General features: G+C 41.1%; 1 pseudogene; it reads left to right on the top strand.

Moving 5' to 3' along the window:
• Positions 1–6,783: 6,783 nt before the first annotated feature.
• LOC120848476 lies at positions 6,784–14,524 on the top strand (annotated as a pseudogene).
• Positions 14,525–16,279: the final 1,755 nt, after the last annotated feature.

Here is a 16,279-nt window from a genome sequence, read left to right as displayed (position 1 = left end):
GTCAGAAAGCAAAGAATGTTTTGTTCCACGAGTTTAGCGACTCTGATCTCGACCACGCCCAGTGTGAAGGAAACGGCGCGTGCCGAACGCTTTTTGATTGGCACAGCTATCCATGGATATGAAGCCAAAGCTACCGGTGCCTGTGCGTTCGCGTTAGGGTGCTCGCGTAGCTTGAGCACCACTGAAAGTTGTACACGCGCGCTCTTCACTTCTTCAGAAATGCCGCCCGCCTCAGCACGGCCGGTCACGTTGCACACGAACAGTAAATGTGTAAAAGAAAAATATTGTTACGAGAAATACAAAAGGAAACCTGATAGTCTTTTAATAAAACGCTAAAACTGTTGTTGTTGTTTTTTTGCGTTTTACTAGCGCCGGCGACCAGATCCTGACAGATTCTTATACCACTTATGCGCCGTTTCAGTGTTAAAAAATCACGGCCCATGTTCAATCTTTAGAGGTCAGAACACGCTTGTTCGTCGCTTCGGAAAGCGAGCAAAGTACCTGCCATACACACGAACACTGATGATCGCACGGTTCATTCATCTGCACATATTCGTTCATATCCTCCTCGGAGACCACGTACAATGGTGTGAAGTGCCCTTGTTGTATATTCAATAACGTGGCTCTTGATTCTCGCAGATGATGATGATACCGTGTCTCTAAAGCTCATAAACAAAGAATACTACATGTACACGGGACGAGACAAACAGTGGGAGGATTGCTTGAGCACAAACGAGCACGTACCACTTGACACTAAGCGTCGTACCGCGTTCCACGCGGCGGCGTGTGTTTCCAGAACACCTCCGGTTGGATACATTTCGTTTCTTGTGCATTAATAAGACAGGTAGGAAACGCCAGAAAGCCAAGGTGGAGTGGTGTAGAGGTTAGCACACTGACCGGACATTGGGAGGCCCAGAGTTCAAATCCTGGCTCCGCCAATTTTTGGCTTTCGGCGGGTTCCTGAAAACTTTGATTCTTTGATTCATTGGATTAAGTACGGTTCATTCATCTGCACATATTCGTTCATATATATATATATATATATATATATATATATATATATATATATATATATATATATATATATAGATTGGGTGTTTCAAAGAACGCAGGCCAAGTCACTCCTGCGAAAACTACTCATCGCAACAAAAAAAGGCTTGTGGCGTTTTGGTCCTGGTCCAGGGGCCCATTTAGGAAAGTTATTAGAGTCCGAGATAATTAAGTTTTTAATTATTTTTGCGTAATTAGCTTTTTTTAATATTGTACTTAAGGACATGGTTTAAATTAAACAATCGATCAGCATCATCAAAAAACACTAAATCAACAAATCGCAGAACGATAGAAGGCGCGCGAAGCATTTTATGGCTTTCTGAAAAACCGCACAAATTCGACTGCTTTTTAAGTTTCGGTTTGCTATCGGAGCGCATCTCGGCCCCGGCGGCACCGCGCCCCGTGGAGTAAGAGTGCAACCAGCCCCCTTCTGCGTCGCGCGATGACAGCGCAGCAGAGGTTGGTTGCACTATCTCTCCAAGGGGCGCGGTGCCGCCGGGGCTGAGATGCGCTCCGATAGCAAACCGAAACTTAAAAGCCCGTTGAATTTGTGCGGTTATATATATATATATATATATATATATATATATATATATATATATATATATATATATATATATATATATATATATAGTACAAATTTATCTGTCGTTTGTTTAATTGGAATATTGCGGAATTCGCAATTTTCGGGTTTTTATGTTTGAGTGTCAGGTTAAGATTTAGGATTGTTTGGCAACAATTTTTCAAACATTTCTAATCCAAAAACTATATGAAAAAGTAAATGCCACCTCTGGCGCATAGTTCTTAAAAGTTTTATAAAATATTTGTCTCAATATTTCTTTCAGCAAAAAAACACTTTTTACAGTCCCTTTGTCTTTTTCTACTGGAAAACAATGTACGATACTGACAGGTGATTACACATTTTGGAATATTGTCCGAAATAAACCAGTTTCGCAGTTAAAACTAAAAGCTAAATATTTTTTTCACAATATCCCTCAAATATCGATTGTATTGTTTCGTAACAGCGTACATTTCCGTTTATTTACCCTCCCCATTTGTTTCAGCGATCTTTCAAAAATACTTAAAGATATGATATTAAAAAAAACTCTGCGCGTACAAACTGCCAGCCATGGCGGACTTCAGGGATTCATAAAACATACTAATTAGCTGAATTTTTAACAAATATACTACACTTCCTTTTAATTATTGAAGAGAAACCTATGGTTCACAATATAAACCTGCTGAGCACCATCGAAAACCACTAAATGAACGGAACATTATGAAGCAACCCGAGGTTAAGAAAATGCGAAAGTTGACACCAAGAGAAGAGAAGCCAACTTTTAACTTTCGTATCTCCTCAGTCTTGTGTCGCTTCAAAATGTTCAGTATACACGAGCTCTCTTGCGGCCTTGCGTTCTCTTCGTTAAATCAACTAAATTTTAGAAACATATAAGGCACGTACAGCCTCTTACGGCGTTCCGAAAAAACACAACATTTTGACATTTCTAGGTTGTGGTTTTCTATCAAAGCGCATTTTTGCACCAGCAGTCCCCTCCCCTGTGGCCGAGGCGTGCGACGCACGTGCACCACACTTCCTTCAATCCTACAAGGAAGGCGAGACGGTAGCTCCGCGCCTCGGCCACGTGGAGGCAGGGCCGCTGGCGCCGTTGGGACACCGAAACATAGAAACGCGTCGACGTTAAAAGTCTTCGTATGTTCTTTTTTTACTATTATTAGAATGTTGTAAGATATTTTGGTTTCATAATATCTTAAAATAGGTTCATTTATTAGTTTTCGATTATGTCTATAAAGTTTTTAAATGAAACCATAAATTTATATTTATTACATTAAAAGGTGGTTATTAAATTGCAGATAATTATCCAACTAATTAGCATGTTTGTTTGTTTGTTTGTTTGTTTGTTGTTTTCTTGTTTTTTGGGGGGGATTGCAATCCCTGATTGCTGAGGCAAGTAGCTTGTTCCAGTACAAAGTTTATATTTTTTTCTCTACCACCCCCTATGTTTAGGGGTTTTTGAAAGTCTTCGCTGAAACGCCCGGTGTATTCGCGACCGTACATAATACAGGTGCTGGCCGGGGGCGTTATCGCAAAGCCTCCATATGCCGGCTTTTCAGGGTTCACGGCCCCGTATTATTAGAGGATACAGAACAAACGAAGCAAAGAACATGCGAAAGCATAAACAGGCAAGAAGAATAGGAAAAAATTAGAAATGTTACAATGGTTTAAGTTCAAGAACAAAGTACAGCTGGAAGGGACACAGGCAACACGTGTGCACTTCTTTCACAACAAACAAAAAGTGCATGTGACGGTCTTCGCCCTCTGTGCCAAAGCTACAGCAGCTCGGCGCTTGCGTAATGCGCTATCGTTGTGTCGCCATTGTCGTTTTCGCGCCGCTTTCTGAACCGAGTCTTGACCATGATTCGAATTATTTTCACAATATCTTGGCTTCCGCTCTCGATTCGGTTCCACTGCATCATCCGTACTATTTCTACGACGAGCCTCCTCAGCGAGCCGTAACTATAAAATTCGCATTCTTCGGACCCGCTACGGACTTTCCGAGGTATGCGGAGCGCAATCCATCTGGTTCTTTTGCAAGAGTTCTGGTGACATCAGAAAGACTCTGAGCTCTGATTGGCCCTGATGGAAGGATAGTGGGTAGACCTTAAAGCAGCTTACTTTGAGGTCTACCTACTATCCTTCAATCAGAGCCAATCAGGGCTCGGCGTTCTTGCGTCACCACAATCCCTGCAAAAGAGGAAGACGAACTTGCGCTCCGCATAGCCTTACGGCGGACAAAATCGTCTGCTTGGATAGTCGTGCGCATGCGCCGGCACAAAGGGGGTGACGACTACAGCGTCTCTTTTGAACACCCGATCTCCAGCACGCGCTCGTCGCCTTCAACCGTGCTCTAGCGACGTGTGCAAGCTTGAAGCTCACGAGAGGCCGAAGCGTTATCGAATGTTGAAGAAATGAAATGAATAGACCCTTTTTAAGGCAAACGCCACCAGGTAGTGCTCCAGTCTTTCACGTGCCAGAGAACTCCCGGTTTATGAAGAGAATGAACCAAGGCCACCTTAACACCGCTGCTTGAAATGTAGATGAAACGTTTAACCACCAATTCTCTGGGTGAACGCCAAAAGAAAGAAGGAGAGCGAAATCTGTAAAAATGTTTAGAGTATTCTTCTAAACCAACTCGCCTCCTCTAAAACGTAACGTTGTACAGCCGAAGGCTGTACAATATTACATCTTGTCCATCTAGCATTTATGCTTTCTAGCACAGGTGACATAAGCAAGCTCAACAGGAATGCAAAGACGGTTTGACCGGAGGTCGCTTGGGACGCAAGCGGCAGTACATGTTTGTAAAGAGCAAAATGGACTATACTCACTCTATACTCGGCGACAATTTTTTGGCAATGCATTTGAGGGTACAAGCACGCGTACCCTCTCCCATTTTGAGCGCTGAATAAAACTGTGCGCGCGCTCTCCTCCTCTCCCCGGAAATGCTAAGAAAAGTTGTCACGGAGTATAGCGGAAACGCTTGCTATTATCTATATGTCACAAGTTCAAATCCGGCTCTACAGACAAAAATGTTATGTATTAAACTCAGTGGCAGCGGCGGGAGCAGCAAGGAGTTCCTGGCTGGGTGCAATCATGTGATTGATTACATCGCCTAGAGTTTCTGTAAAAGCCGACCACGAAATTTCCCGGCGAGGTTCCCACTAACACGGTCGATGTAAAATCACCACAGGAATGTCGAATATAGAAAAAGGGGTGTTGAATGTTCAGCAATTAGGGTGGTGGCGCCCGCGATTAAGATGGAAATAAATTACACGAGACACCGAGATGCGTTTGGCAAATATTCGCTGCACAACGCAAAAAGAAATGGGAAAGTATATGAGAGTATATATTCAAGGTCATATGCAATGTGTGTTTAGAGGGTCCAGAAATTAAAAATGGGAATCTGCGTTAGGAAGTATTTTTAGCCCCTGGGTTAAGTGTGTGGGCGGGAGGGCATGGAGTAAATAGAAAAGACAGAGTATTGCTTAATTAGTTTGCTGACAACCTAAGAAGTGCTTATTGACATTTTACAATTTCAGTCTTGGAGGCATAATGTAGTTCGGAAACTGACGCTGGACCTCGTGACTAGCCATGACATAAAATTTAGATTAAAAATGCATAGTGAGCGCTGCGGGACGATAAGAGTCATCGTACGCATGATCTTGGTCACCATAATTTTGCATAACTATCACCGACCCTTGGTCTTTTTTTAGGCGTCAATGACGAGCGGCATTTCAGGATCAACATGCCATGATCTGTGAGAATGTCCGTATGGTGTCGTTCGTCATCAAACTTTGGAAGATGAGAGCAGTTTAAAAACAAATTATTAAGGGTAGGGCAGAACTTTAAGTACAAGTATATGAGATGCGTATTTAAAATTATGAGTAGTTTATATTTCGCATATAATTCCAAAATATATTTGTCGATTGTGCGTAAATATGAAAATTGGCATATGCAGAGCCCAGTCCATCTGTAAAGCCTAAAAAACACCCTCCATAATTTAGCGATTATTGTACTGTTGTTTCTGCTTTAGATTTGCTAAGTTTGACGTAACATTGATCTTCGCTCTTGCTTTAGTTTGCAGTCTATGAAGAGATGACCATTATGCTCGTGCATGTGGTCAAACAAACTCGTGTTGCGCAGTTCCAAATGTTCACAGGGCGACGCCTTTTGGTAGAATGATGCAGGAAGGTCCCTGCCTTCGACTGCTGCGTGCGCATCATTGTGCAGCCCTCTTTTTTTACGCTACAAAGTCAGACTCGGAACTTTTTGATCAGGGAACAAGGTAGTGCACTAATATCGCACATGATCAGTATTAAGGAATCCTGAGATCTGTTCCTGGCTCCAATAGTTTTCTAAATTAATTAAATTGGATTGTTTTCATATCTGAGCATCATGACTTTTTTATACTTCAAAACATGGAAAGGACTATCAAAATGCCCTTTGATATGTAAAACCTCACGGTTTTTCGACACTTACATGTGATGATGCATTTCCAACAAAAAAAAACACATTCCTGTGCACTGTTCAGAACAAAGCAGTGAGACAATTCCTTGAACAAACCGAGAATGTACCATAATGAATGAAGTAAAGCGCTTTACTCCCTTATCGTATAAGCGAAAGCTGTCAATGTTTTTCTATAATATTTTATAAAAACACGGTACTTGTGTGAACGTGAATCACTGATAATAAAAAAGCAATTCGTGTGTGCTCAAAAATGTATTTAACATTATTAAAATTTCGTTTAAAAGCTGTGTAGTTAAGACAAACATAAAAATACAAGGCACAACTATCTGTCACTCTTTTTTTATTTTTCGTTTGTTCTTTTTGCATACAGACACAACTTAAAAAAAACGAAGACAATAAAAAAGTACACCGTCCTCTCGGTATTTTGCCAACGATCCTTCCAATGCCTGACGCAACGAAATTTGAGGCGTTGCAATCAAATATATGATGTCACGTACAGGTGCACCGCGACATATTCTTAGGCAACATTCACCCCCTCCGACGACCTTGGATAACAATGCCTCCTACGTAACAACGCATCTGCGTTAATATTATAATATACAACAAGAAAATCACTTACCATGAAAGCAAAGTACTATATAAACCCGTCCCGAAATTCGTACGTACGTCGTCGGCACTTGTCCTGCAAGATGAAGTCAACTGTTGCAGCCCTTTGCTTCCTTACTGCTGTAGCGTGCTGCATTGCAATGCTGCTTGGTAAGCCCGATCTTCCCTAAATCGTTCATTTTGCTTCTTGCGATCTGGAGTTCTTTTCTTGGCTTGCAATCTACTTTCCAGTCGTCGAACTATCCCAAAACACTTCCTTGTTTTTACAACTGGACGTGATGAAAGAGCCAAGGAACAAGGATTCATCTATTTGTGTAGTAATTATTATCACTAGTGAGAACTCTTAAAGTTTACTATTACATATTCGGAACAAAAAAAAAACGAATCGGTTTATATTCACGCTACCAGTGGCAAAACGACTTTACAATCTACGAGTACTTCAACGGCTGCAATAATAAAAACTACTTAAGAACCTGTCAAAAATTTAAAAAAATATATTTTCAGCTCATAGCTCACAGCATTTTTAACAAAATGCACGTCCAAAAGTACACACTCGGTTTCTTTAGATGGCTGATTTAGTGCACCCCTTTTACGTTTAAAGCTAGCATATTAATACAGTTAATTTATGTTTTGAGTCATAATTAGGTTTTGCCCTTGCGTATTATTGCCCTTTCATTTGGTGCATTGGAAACACATTAAAACTCGTTTTACAAATGCTCGCTCTGCGGTGAAAAACTCTTATTTATATGACAAATTTTTTGGTCTAATAAGCGCATATGGTTAAATAAGATTATATAAGAACATATAAGAACCTTATGGAAACATATACGTAAAATATAAGTTATAAGAAACTTCTTATCAGTCTCTTATAACTTTTACTTATTTATATACTCTTATATGGTTCTTGAAGGGTCTTATTATCCTATTTGATCATTGTGTTTATTGGACCAATAGTTTTCTCATGCAAATGAGATATTTTAAAAGGGGCTAAGGTACCAAAGGGCGGATGTTTTAAAACCTTCATTTTAAAACAGTAATAATAAAAAATTGTTTGACAGTGAATAAGGCTTGAATGTAGCCACTAAAATATAAAACTTGCTTAAAAACAGGGCATACTCGTGCGGTATTACTAAGTCGCCAACACACAATTTTCGTCATGTTTTAACAAAGGAAAATATAAAGCAGGTTGACTTCTCGCATAGGTCGGGATCCGCAATCACGCTTCAAGATATTTCGAAACTTATGGCAAATATTCGTAATGCAAGATTTCGAAACAATGTTTTTCTTGTTTTGTTTTGAAAAGCGAGAAGCGTGATATAATAATAGTTAGTTACAATTTTTCAGACGTTTAAGGTGACGCCTATGCTATTGTATTTGGTAATTAAGGTCAGATACAACAATACGCCTCAGAGTTAATCTTGCCTTGTCCAACATTCATGTTGTTGCATGTCTTATTATTATTCGTTTAATCATGTTTCTTTATTTTTGCTTCTGCTGATTATTTATACGTAAAACAATATGTTTCACATTTCTGGGTGAAAATAAAATACCTCTCTTTTTTTACCTAAGCTGCTATGTATCAGTGTAATAATTCTTCAAAATAACTATATGTAGTTTTAAAAGCTGTGATACATACTTAACACACGAATCTCTCAAATATTTTTGCAACTTTTCTGCAGAAGAACAATGCAGAGCACCTCGTCCCACCGCATCTTGTGGCAGCAATGCTTCTCTAAGATATATTTACTTCTTCAGCAACCATACTAACCAATGTGAACGCGAATTTGGATGTACGAAGGGAATGAACAGCTTTGAAGACAGAATATGCTGCCTGACCGAGTGCCCATATGGTGAGGTTCGCGCGTATTTTGTTCTTCACGTCCTCTTACCTTTTTTCTTAAGCTATACCCGATGCTGACGTTTCTTATTGGGGCTCTTAAGAAAACGCACATGTACCAAACAGACCTTGCTTATTCTGACTTTTTCTAAAACCATTACGCAACCTCCCCACAGGATTGAAAACGTTGTAGGAACATGTTTTTCGCAATGGCTAACTTAAACAAGTTTTACTTTATTCGGTCGTAAAGCGCGTCACGATAATTTTATGATTGAAACGTTTTGAAGTGTGTTACTGTGGGCGCACGAAACCTGAAAAATAATGTATCATGTTATTAAGAATGAACATTCGAATATTGTCCTGAATTTAGACTTTTTTAATAATATATTAGAGAAATGAAGTAGCCAAAAATATTTAGAGACAGCTCACGCACCACTGTTTGAGAATGCTTTTCGTACTAAAGAGTCTGCTACAATCGTTCTTATTATTATTTGCTCGCAATAAAACTGTTTACGACCAGACTTAGAAACCATTAGAGCTATTAAGCTTGGTGAAATTATTAAGTTAAATATGTTGTAAGTGACTCAAGGAGACGAATTGAACGATCACCCTATTCGTGTTGATTACCAGCCCCAAGCTGAATGAACAAGAAAAGGATATGTGCAAGGATAATTTGGCTACCTCAGTAATTATTAAGTTGCCCTCTGCTAAGTACATCATTTTTATTTGAATCATAAACACGTCTATAAAACGCGGGGTTTAATATTGATTTCAACATGTGTGTTACATATGTGGGTGTGTTTATATGCCCAGGGAATCACCACCCGCCCGGCAAGCCAGGAAGCAGTAAGTATTGTTCACCAACTAATATTCATTACTAAACAAAAACTCGTATGCAACACAAGCCGCCACGTCGGCGAAACGTTGTGATGTTTATTCAAGGTGACTTTTATCTGGCTTTCGGTAGAGAGATTTTTGGGTACCGCTGCTTGGAGAGTCAATTTGATCACTACAATGTCACCACCAGGCTTATCATATGGGAGAGCCTAACATTGTATCGCCGTTTCATTACCAAAAATGGCTCAGCTGGTTGTCCAGTCTATAATCCTTAAATCTACGTTGGAAATCATTCCCAAATTTCCCGAGTTTGTAGCACCCATACCAACCTCCAGATGACCCAGACCACTGGGCAGTGTGGCATGTCGAAACAATTAACTTATTTACCTTTAAAACTAAGCTCGATTTAAACTTTTGTTTTGTTTTTTATTAAGAATTCATTGAGAAAGAGATGTAAAAGATTAGTTACCTTTTAAACTGCTTTAATTTTGTATCTGTGTGTCTGCAGAAACTCACACTGGCGGTGCGGCAGGCTAGAAGTCAGTAATGTTCGCCAACTAATGTCCAGCACTAAACAAAAGCTCAATATAAACTTTGAAAAAATTTAAGTGAATGTCTTACTCGATATAAACCTTAAAACGCCTCTGCGATTGTCAGATTTCTTGCCAAGACCTCGCTATCATTGTCCATCGCTTTACAGCACCAAACGTAAGATACACTAATTAAATATTTTCACTAGCTTAACAGTAGTAACTCTCTCAGCTTGTACTTAAACCAGCTTTCGACGAAATCGACTGGACGCAAGTATCATCACTCTTTAACATTCTATGCTGCTCGTATTAATATGAGGTGTCCCAAGTCACCAGGCTCGATCTAAGATGAACCGTAAAAATCGACGCCTGCACGTAGCATTCTAATCTTTTCATCAAAGGTATATTTCACAGGTCGGTATTTTCTTGCAAAATTACAAAGTGTAGCTCCCTTTCTGTAAAAAAATAGGGCCAAGAAACTTGCCAGGGTCCACGGCGAGCAGCGACGCAGACGACCAAGTCGAGTGGTGGGGCGCGCTTGGTGCACGTATTGATAGATGGCGCTACCTCCTTATCGAGACTGCTCGCGACCACCGTGGTTTATTAAAATTAACATAATATTTTAATGCGAACGCTTTAACTGTCCCATGCAGCGAGCCGACGTCACCAGCTGTGAAGCCGCGCCTAACGGCAGCTAAACTCCCCTCTCCCAAAGGAGCGAAGTGAAGCCGCGATCTGAAGGCTCCCAGCTTTGAAACCGCGCCAAAAGCCGCGCCAAACGGCAGTTAAATTTCCCTTTCCCAATAAAGCGAAGTGAAGCCGCGATCTGAAGCATCCCAGGTTTGAAGCCGCGCAAAAAGCCACGCAAAGACGGCAGCTAAGTTCACCTCTCCAAAAGGAGCCAAGTGAAGCCGAAATCTGATGGATAGGCTCCCATTGGCAGGCGCGCGTCATAGCTTCAAGGAGCGAGGCTCCCAATGGCCGGCGCGCGTTAGTTTCAAGGAGCGTCACCCCATGGCGCTGCGGGCCCGCGCCGCAGCGCGCTGATAAAAGGAAGCGGCTGGCTGCGGGGCCGGGGTCTCCCGGAGCCCGCTCGGGCAGACTCCGGAGCGGCTGAACGGCCGATGACAGCGCGGCGTGGCCAGTTCACGAGAGCGCACGCAAGAACGACTTTCTGCTTTTGCATTCACTACTCATAAGAAGTGCTTAGGTGTCCCTCTAGCCTTTTTGCAATGTACCTTTGGTTCAAAAATAAATGCGAGCAATAAAAGCAAAACAAAGTTAAAAAAACGCGTCAGCGTAATGACGGCGCTCTTGCTGCTAACGGATTTCGTCTGCGTGTCTCTGCTTTCTTTCGCTGGTCGGCTGCACCTTCCCAAGCTGCTCCCGACGCCATATATCAATACGCGCGCCAAACGCGCCACGCAAGTCGACTCGGTCGTCTGCGTCGCCGTTCGCCGCTGACCCTGGCAAGTCTTTTGGCTCTATTTTTTACAGAAAGAGAGCAACGCTTTGAAATTTTACAAGAAAAAAACGACCTGCGAAATTCACTTTTGACGAAAAGTTTTGATTTCCACGTGCAGGCGTCGATTTTCGCGGTTTATTTTAGATCGAACCTGGTGACTTGGGACACCATGTATATTTAAGTTTGCATGCTTTCCTCGAAGAATAAGGAGTGAAATTTATTAGCTCGAAAAGTATGTTCTCTTCGAATCTCGCCGTGGTACGAAAGTGTTATCTGAATATGATTATATATATTAACCGTTTTTTCTTCATTACGTACTGCTTGCTTGCAGTGAAGTCTATCTTTGTTTTTCTTTAGTGAAATAAGAAAGGTTTCTATCTTTTCTACTTTTCGCCAATATAAACAGGATGCAAACTGGTTTGGTAGTGATGTATTTTGCTTGCAGCAACAAATTGAAGTTTGCCTTAGGTCCCGGGACTGAATTTTAATGTTTGATGTACCTATGGATTTGCGCATCCTGCTTGGGCCTTCCCAAATCTCAGTACAAAACAAATTTAAAAAATATACTATGAGATATTACCTGTTCATGGCAACGCATCAAGAAAGCAACCGGCTTGCGGGGTGATGTTCATGCGGAGTGGCGTTAGGCTGCATTCGGTTTGGGAGATTTCGGTCTACAACCCTAGAGAAAGTCAAATGGGTCACCGAAGTTTCACTGCTATGCTGGTACAATTAACAAAAAAATTACAAATTACAAGGAAGTACAAAATACTAGCACGCCTTTCTAGATCCAAAGATACTGAGCTGGTATTCTAAAGTCAATATTCCTTCGGTTCGCGTTGAAACTTATATTCGAACTTCCTGAATCGAATTGCGATAACCCCGGCCTCCAGATACCATAGACCACAATCATCTGTGGCGCGTCGATACCATTTATTGATTTAAATTTGCCACTAAAGTTGTCGCTTTTTTCTAAGATTTGACTAGAAAAGACATAAATAGTAAGTGTGGTTTTATTAAGGGGTTATCACATTGGTTTACAATTTATTTTTTGTTGTAGATACCAGTCACTGAGAGGTCCGTGCATACGTCCACTTTCTCTTGTAGCCGAATGCCTTTGCACTACCTGTGTAGCAGCTTCCCCATGGTCTGCTGGAACCCCTTTTTGAGTGCATCTCACTCCCACGCCTGAACAGCTGCTTCCAGCTTATCAGTGACCGTGAAATGGCATTCTCGCAGGTTTTTTTTTTTTTTTTTCATCCCACCCAACAGGTGATAACCACCAGAGGCCTGGTCAGGTCATACCCATCAGAGACGAAACGTCTGACTGGTCGTATGACGTGTCAGAAAAACGTCCGAACCTCAACAGGCGCTGGTCAATCACTGCGCCGTGTGCATTTACGTGACGCCGTGATTGGCCGTCACCTGATCAGGTTAGGCAGTCTTTGTGGCAGGTCGTACGACGTTTGGTTGCACGTGGGTATGACCGGACGGTCCCACGGTGGTTGTGACCTGTTGTGTGCACTAAACAAAAAACCTGCGAGGACGCAATTCCGTGGTTATTAATAAGTTGCAAGCAGCTGTCCAGGCTAATATGTAAGGCACTCCCAAAAAGTGGTTCCAGCAAAGCACGGAGGAGCTGCCACACAGGTGTTGCAAAGGCATTTGGCTGCAGGGAGAGTCTCTCGACAAATTGAACAAAAGCGCAGACCTGTGACTGGTGCATATAAAAAAAAAATTGTAAATCAATATGATACGCCCCTTGTACATTGTCTTTAAATTGTGCCTGCGTGTATGCGTTGCGTGCGCAAAACCACCCCTGGGCAAACACCGGATATAAAAGTAATTTTTTGCCAACTCATATCAAGTAATATCATATGTGATGATAGCGTCTATCTCAGCTAATCATAACCACCCTTCTGCAAACATGGAAAATCCATACAGAAATGTTAATCTGCATTCGTGTTCAAGGCTTTTGGTTCATTATTATATAGGGAGTCTATAACGCGTTTGAATTCGAAAGCCAAACGCAGGACGCCGGCGTTCGAGATTCTAAAGCGTTCGAAGAGTGCATTGAAGGCAAAGGCTTTAGGTCTACCCACTAATCTTTCCAATCAGAGCTCGGCGTTCTGACGTCACCGCGCGCTCTCCTCTCCTCCTAACTCTTAGTTTCTCGGCCCATAACAAACATCGCGAAATATTATAAAAACAAAAGCACTAGTACGCCCTTCTAGTACCAAAGAAACTGATCTTGTAATCAAGTTATTAATTCTTCGGTCTGCACTAAAGCCAGGACTTAAATAATATGACCTATAACGTAATACCTCCGGCCGTCGAATGCTACAGATCGAAGCAAAGTATGCCATGCCGAGCTCATTATTTTATTAAAATGGAAGTCCGTTTATGCATCTACTTCTCACGTTGCTGTTGTCGCTACCCTTAGCGTGCCAGGAGTGAGTGACGTACGTATAAAAAAGAAAACTTCAAAAATATGAGTTATATTTGAGCACCGGTACTTTTCACATTTTTAATTATGTTAATCAAGTATTAAAACATTTGAGGCTAAAGTTACCTAATCCTATTAATTCTACAATCTTCAGTATGGTTATTTTCCTCTGATTTCTTGCTTGGTTGGTGCGTACGCCATCGGCACCTCTCATTTTACGACACTTCTACAATCGGAGTACTTTCGATGTGCATGAAAAATCCCCAAAACACCTACAAAGAGAGCAGGAATTCAGGCAGTGTATACAATGTATGTACACATCGCGACACTGTTAGCGCGAACACGACATCAGTGCATTTTTGGCATTTTACTTCTAAATAGTATTAGCGAGCACGAAGTTTCATCGCTTACATCATAGAATAATAACTTGGATGACATCCCTTGGTTTCAGAGAAAAAAACTTAAAAAACCGGCCACCGCTTCTTCGCGCTAACAGTGTCGCGCCATGTATCACTATACACCAATTGGATTGGTTTGATTTGAACGCACCTAAAGTTTTATCTGTCGAGAATTTAAATCAATGTTTTTCTTTCAGGGATAAATTATTAATCAACAGCTTCGTTGGATCCGCACGCAACGCCTGCTGTTGGGTTTAGGAGAAACTTTGCGACAAGGCGCCCAGATTTCTCTGAATAAAATCGTGCATTAAAAATTAATTTTATTATTTCTCATTTTTTCAGTTAGAAACCTTGGTGCAGTCAAACTTGCAAATAATTTTGGTGCTGTTATTACTGCGAAATAAATTATTGACATGAAAACTAGGCACTTTTTACTACAGTTGATTAAGAGAAACATACTAGTCCTGTACACAACAAGAGAGACGCAAAAAGGAAGTCAAATTTTTAGAAATATTGAAATGTTAAGATTATGATAAAATACCTTCTTCGTTTGGATTCTTTTGGTCTTCTGGGGCAGCCATGTTTATTTAGGTAGGCTTAAAAGACTGGTTAACATATTTTTGTTTCAGCGTGACCGAGTGTGCTCTAACGACTTGTGACTTTCTACGATGGGAGAGCACACTTGTGCTATCTAAATACCCTTTTCCGTTTACCCTCGTCCTCAGTCACATAGTTCACATATGCGCTATACGGGAAGGGGAAAACAATAAACACCGTACAACTTGAAACAAGTAAAATGACGTAGAAGAGGCAAAACAACAAGAATTGGCAGTCATGATTAAAGTGGAAATACCTTTCTGTTACCCAGCGCGGGCAAGAAAATCTTTCCCCATACCAGAGGTTCCGCAATTCAAGATGGCGACAACAACATTGAGTTGCCTTGTAATTATTCTCTCGTCATAAATTTGAAGCAGTTTTCACAATGTTATAACTTATAAGCGACCGTTTCTCATTGAGAGTGCGTGTATTTCATCCGCAAATATTGCAAATCCGTTATCCATTTATTTATTTACTCGCAAGGCCGAAGCATTACAGAGAAGGTCGGTAAAAAAATGTAACAACGTAAGCAAACAAAAAATAGGCAAAGTTACAATATATAATTATATATGGCAGTTTTGAACAGGTTGGTGTCTGTCATGGAAGCGATGAGGACGGGGAGGTGGTTTTAGTCGTTGCATGTGGCGGGAATGAAGGAACAAAAATGCAAATTGGTTCCACTGTTAGCCACGCCAGCCTTGAAGCGATGATCGCTGCGGGAAGAGATGCATGAAGGCGGCTGGAAAAGAAGTCACTGAGAAGGAGGTAAAAGTGGTAGATTTTCTGAAAAAGACAACATCGAAAGATTTTATGGCGTAAAGCGAGGTCGGGCAAGTTTATATTCAATTTCATTGCTGTGACGCTAGCTATACGAAAGTAGATTAAAAAAAAACGCGCAGAGCAATTTTGGATAACTTCTATGATAAAAATAAATGAGTTTAAATGAGTGTCCCTAATTTATGACGCGTATTTAAGTTTTAGTCCTTCAAAAGTTTTATAAAGCAGAAGTTTCAAACTAGGGGGGGCTAAAGAAAAGTTTCACCGTAAGTACCCGACAGTAGAATTTGCGTTTCTTGTTACGTATAGTCAACGTGAGTTTGCCGAGAAAGGTTATCAATTAATTGAACGCCGATATATTTGTATGAACTAACTTGGGTCAAGGGAGCGTTGTTAAGTGAGCAAACGGTTGGCATAGCGTAGGAGGCAAGACGTGAAATTTTCATGAATATGCATTTAGTAGTGTTGAGTTTTATGAGCTAAGTATCACACCAAGAAAAAATGTTGCCTAGGTCAGATTGAAGGATGTCATGATCAGAAGGACTAGTAATGTTCCGATAAAGTACACAATCAGCTGCAAAGGATTTTATTGACGAGAAAATGCTAGTAGGTGAGTCGTTAACGTAGGTAAGCAACAATAGGGGTTCAAGCACTGATCCCTGCTGTACGTCAGACATTGCAGGGCACGAAGA

This window comes from Ixodes scapularis, unplaced genomic scaffold (assembly GCF_016920785.2).
Source record: "Ixodes scapularis isolate PalLabHiFi unplaced genomic scaffold, ASM1692078v2 PGA_scaffold10__122_contigs__length_95168666, whole genome shotgun sequence".
NCBI lineage: Eukaryota > Metazoa > Arthropoda > Arachnida > Ixodida > Ixodidae > Ixodes > Ixodes scapularis.
This window is presented reverse-complemented; position numbering and strand designations above follow the sequence as displayed.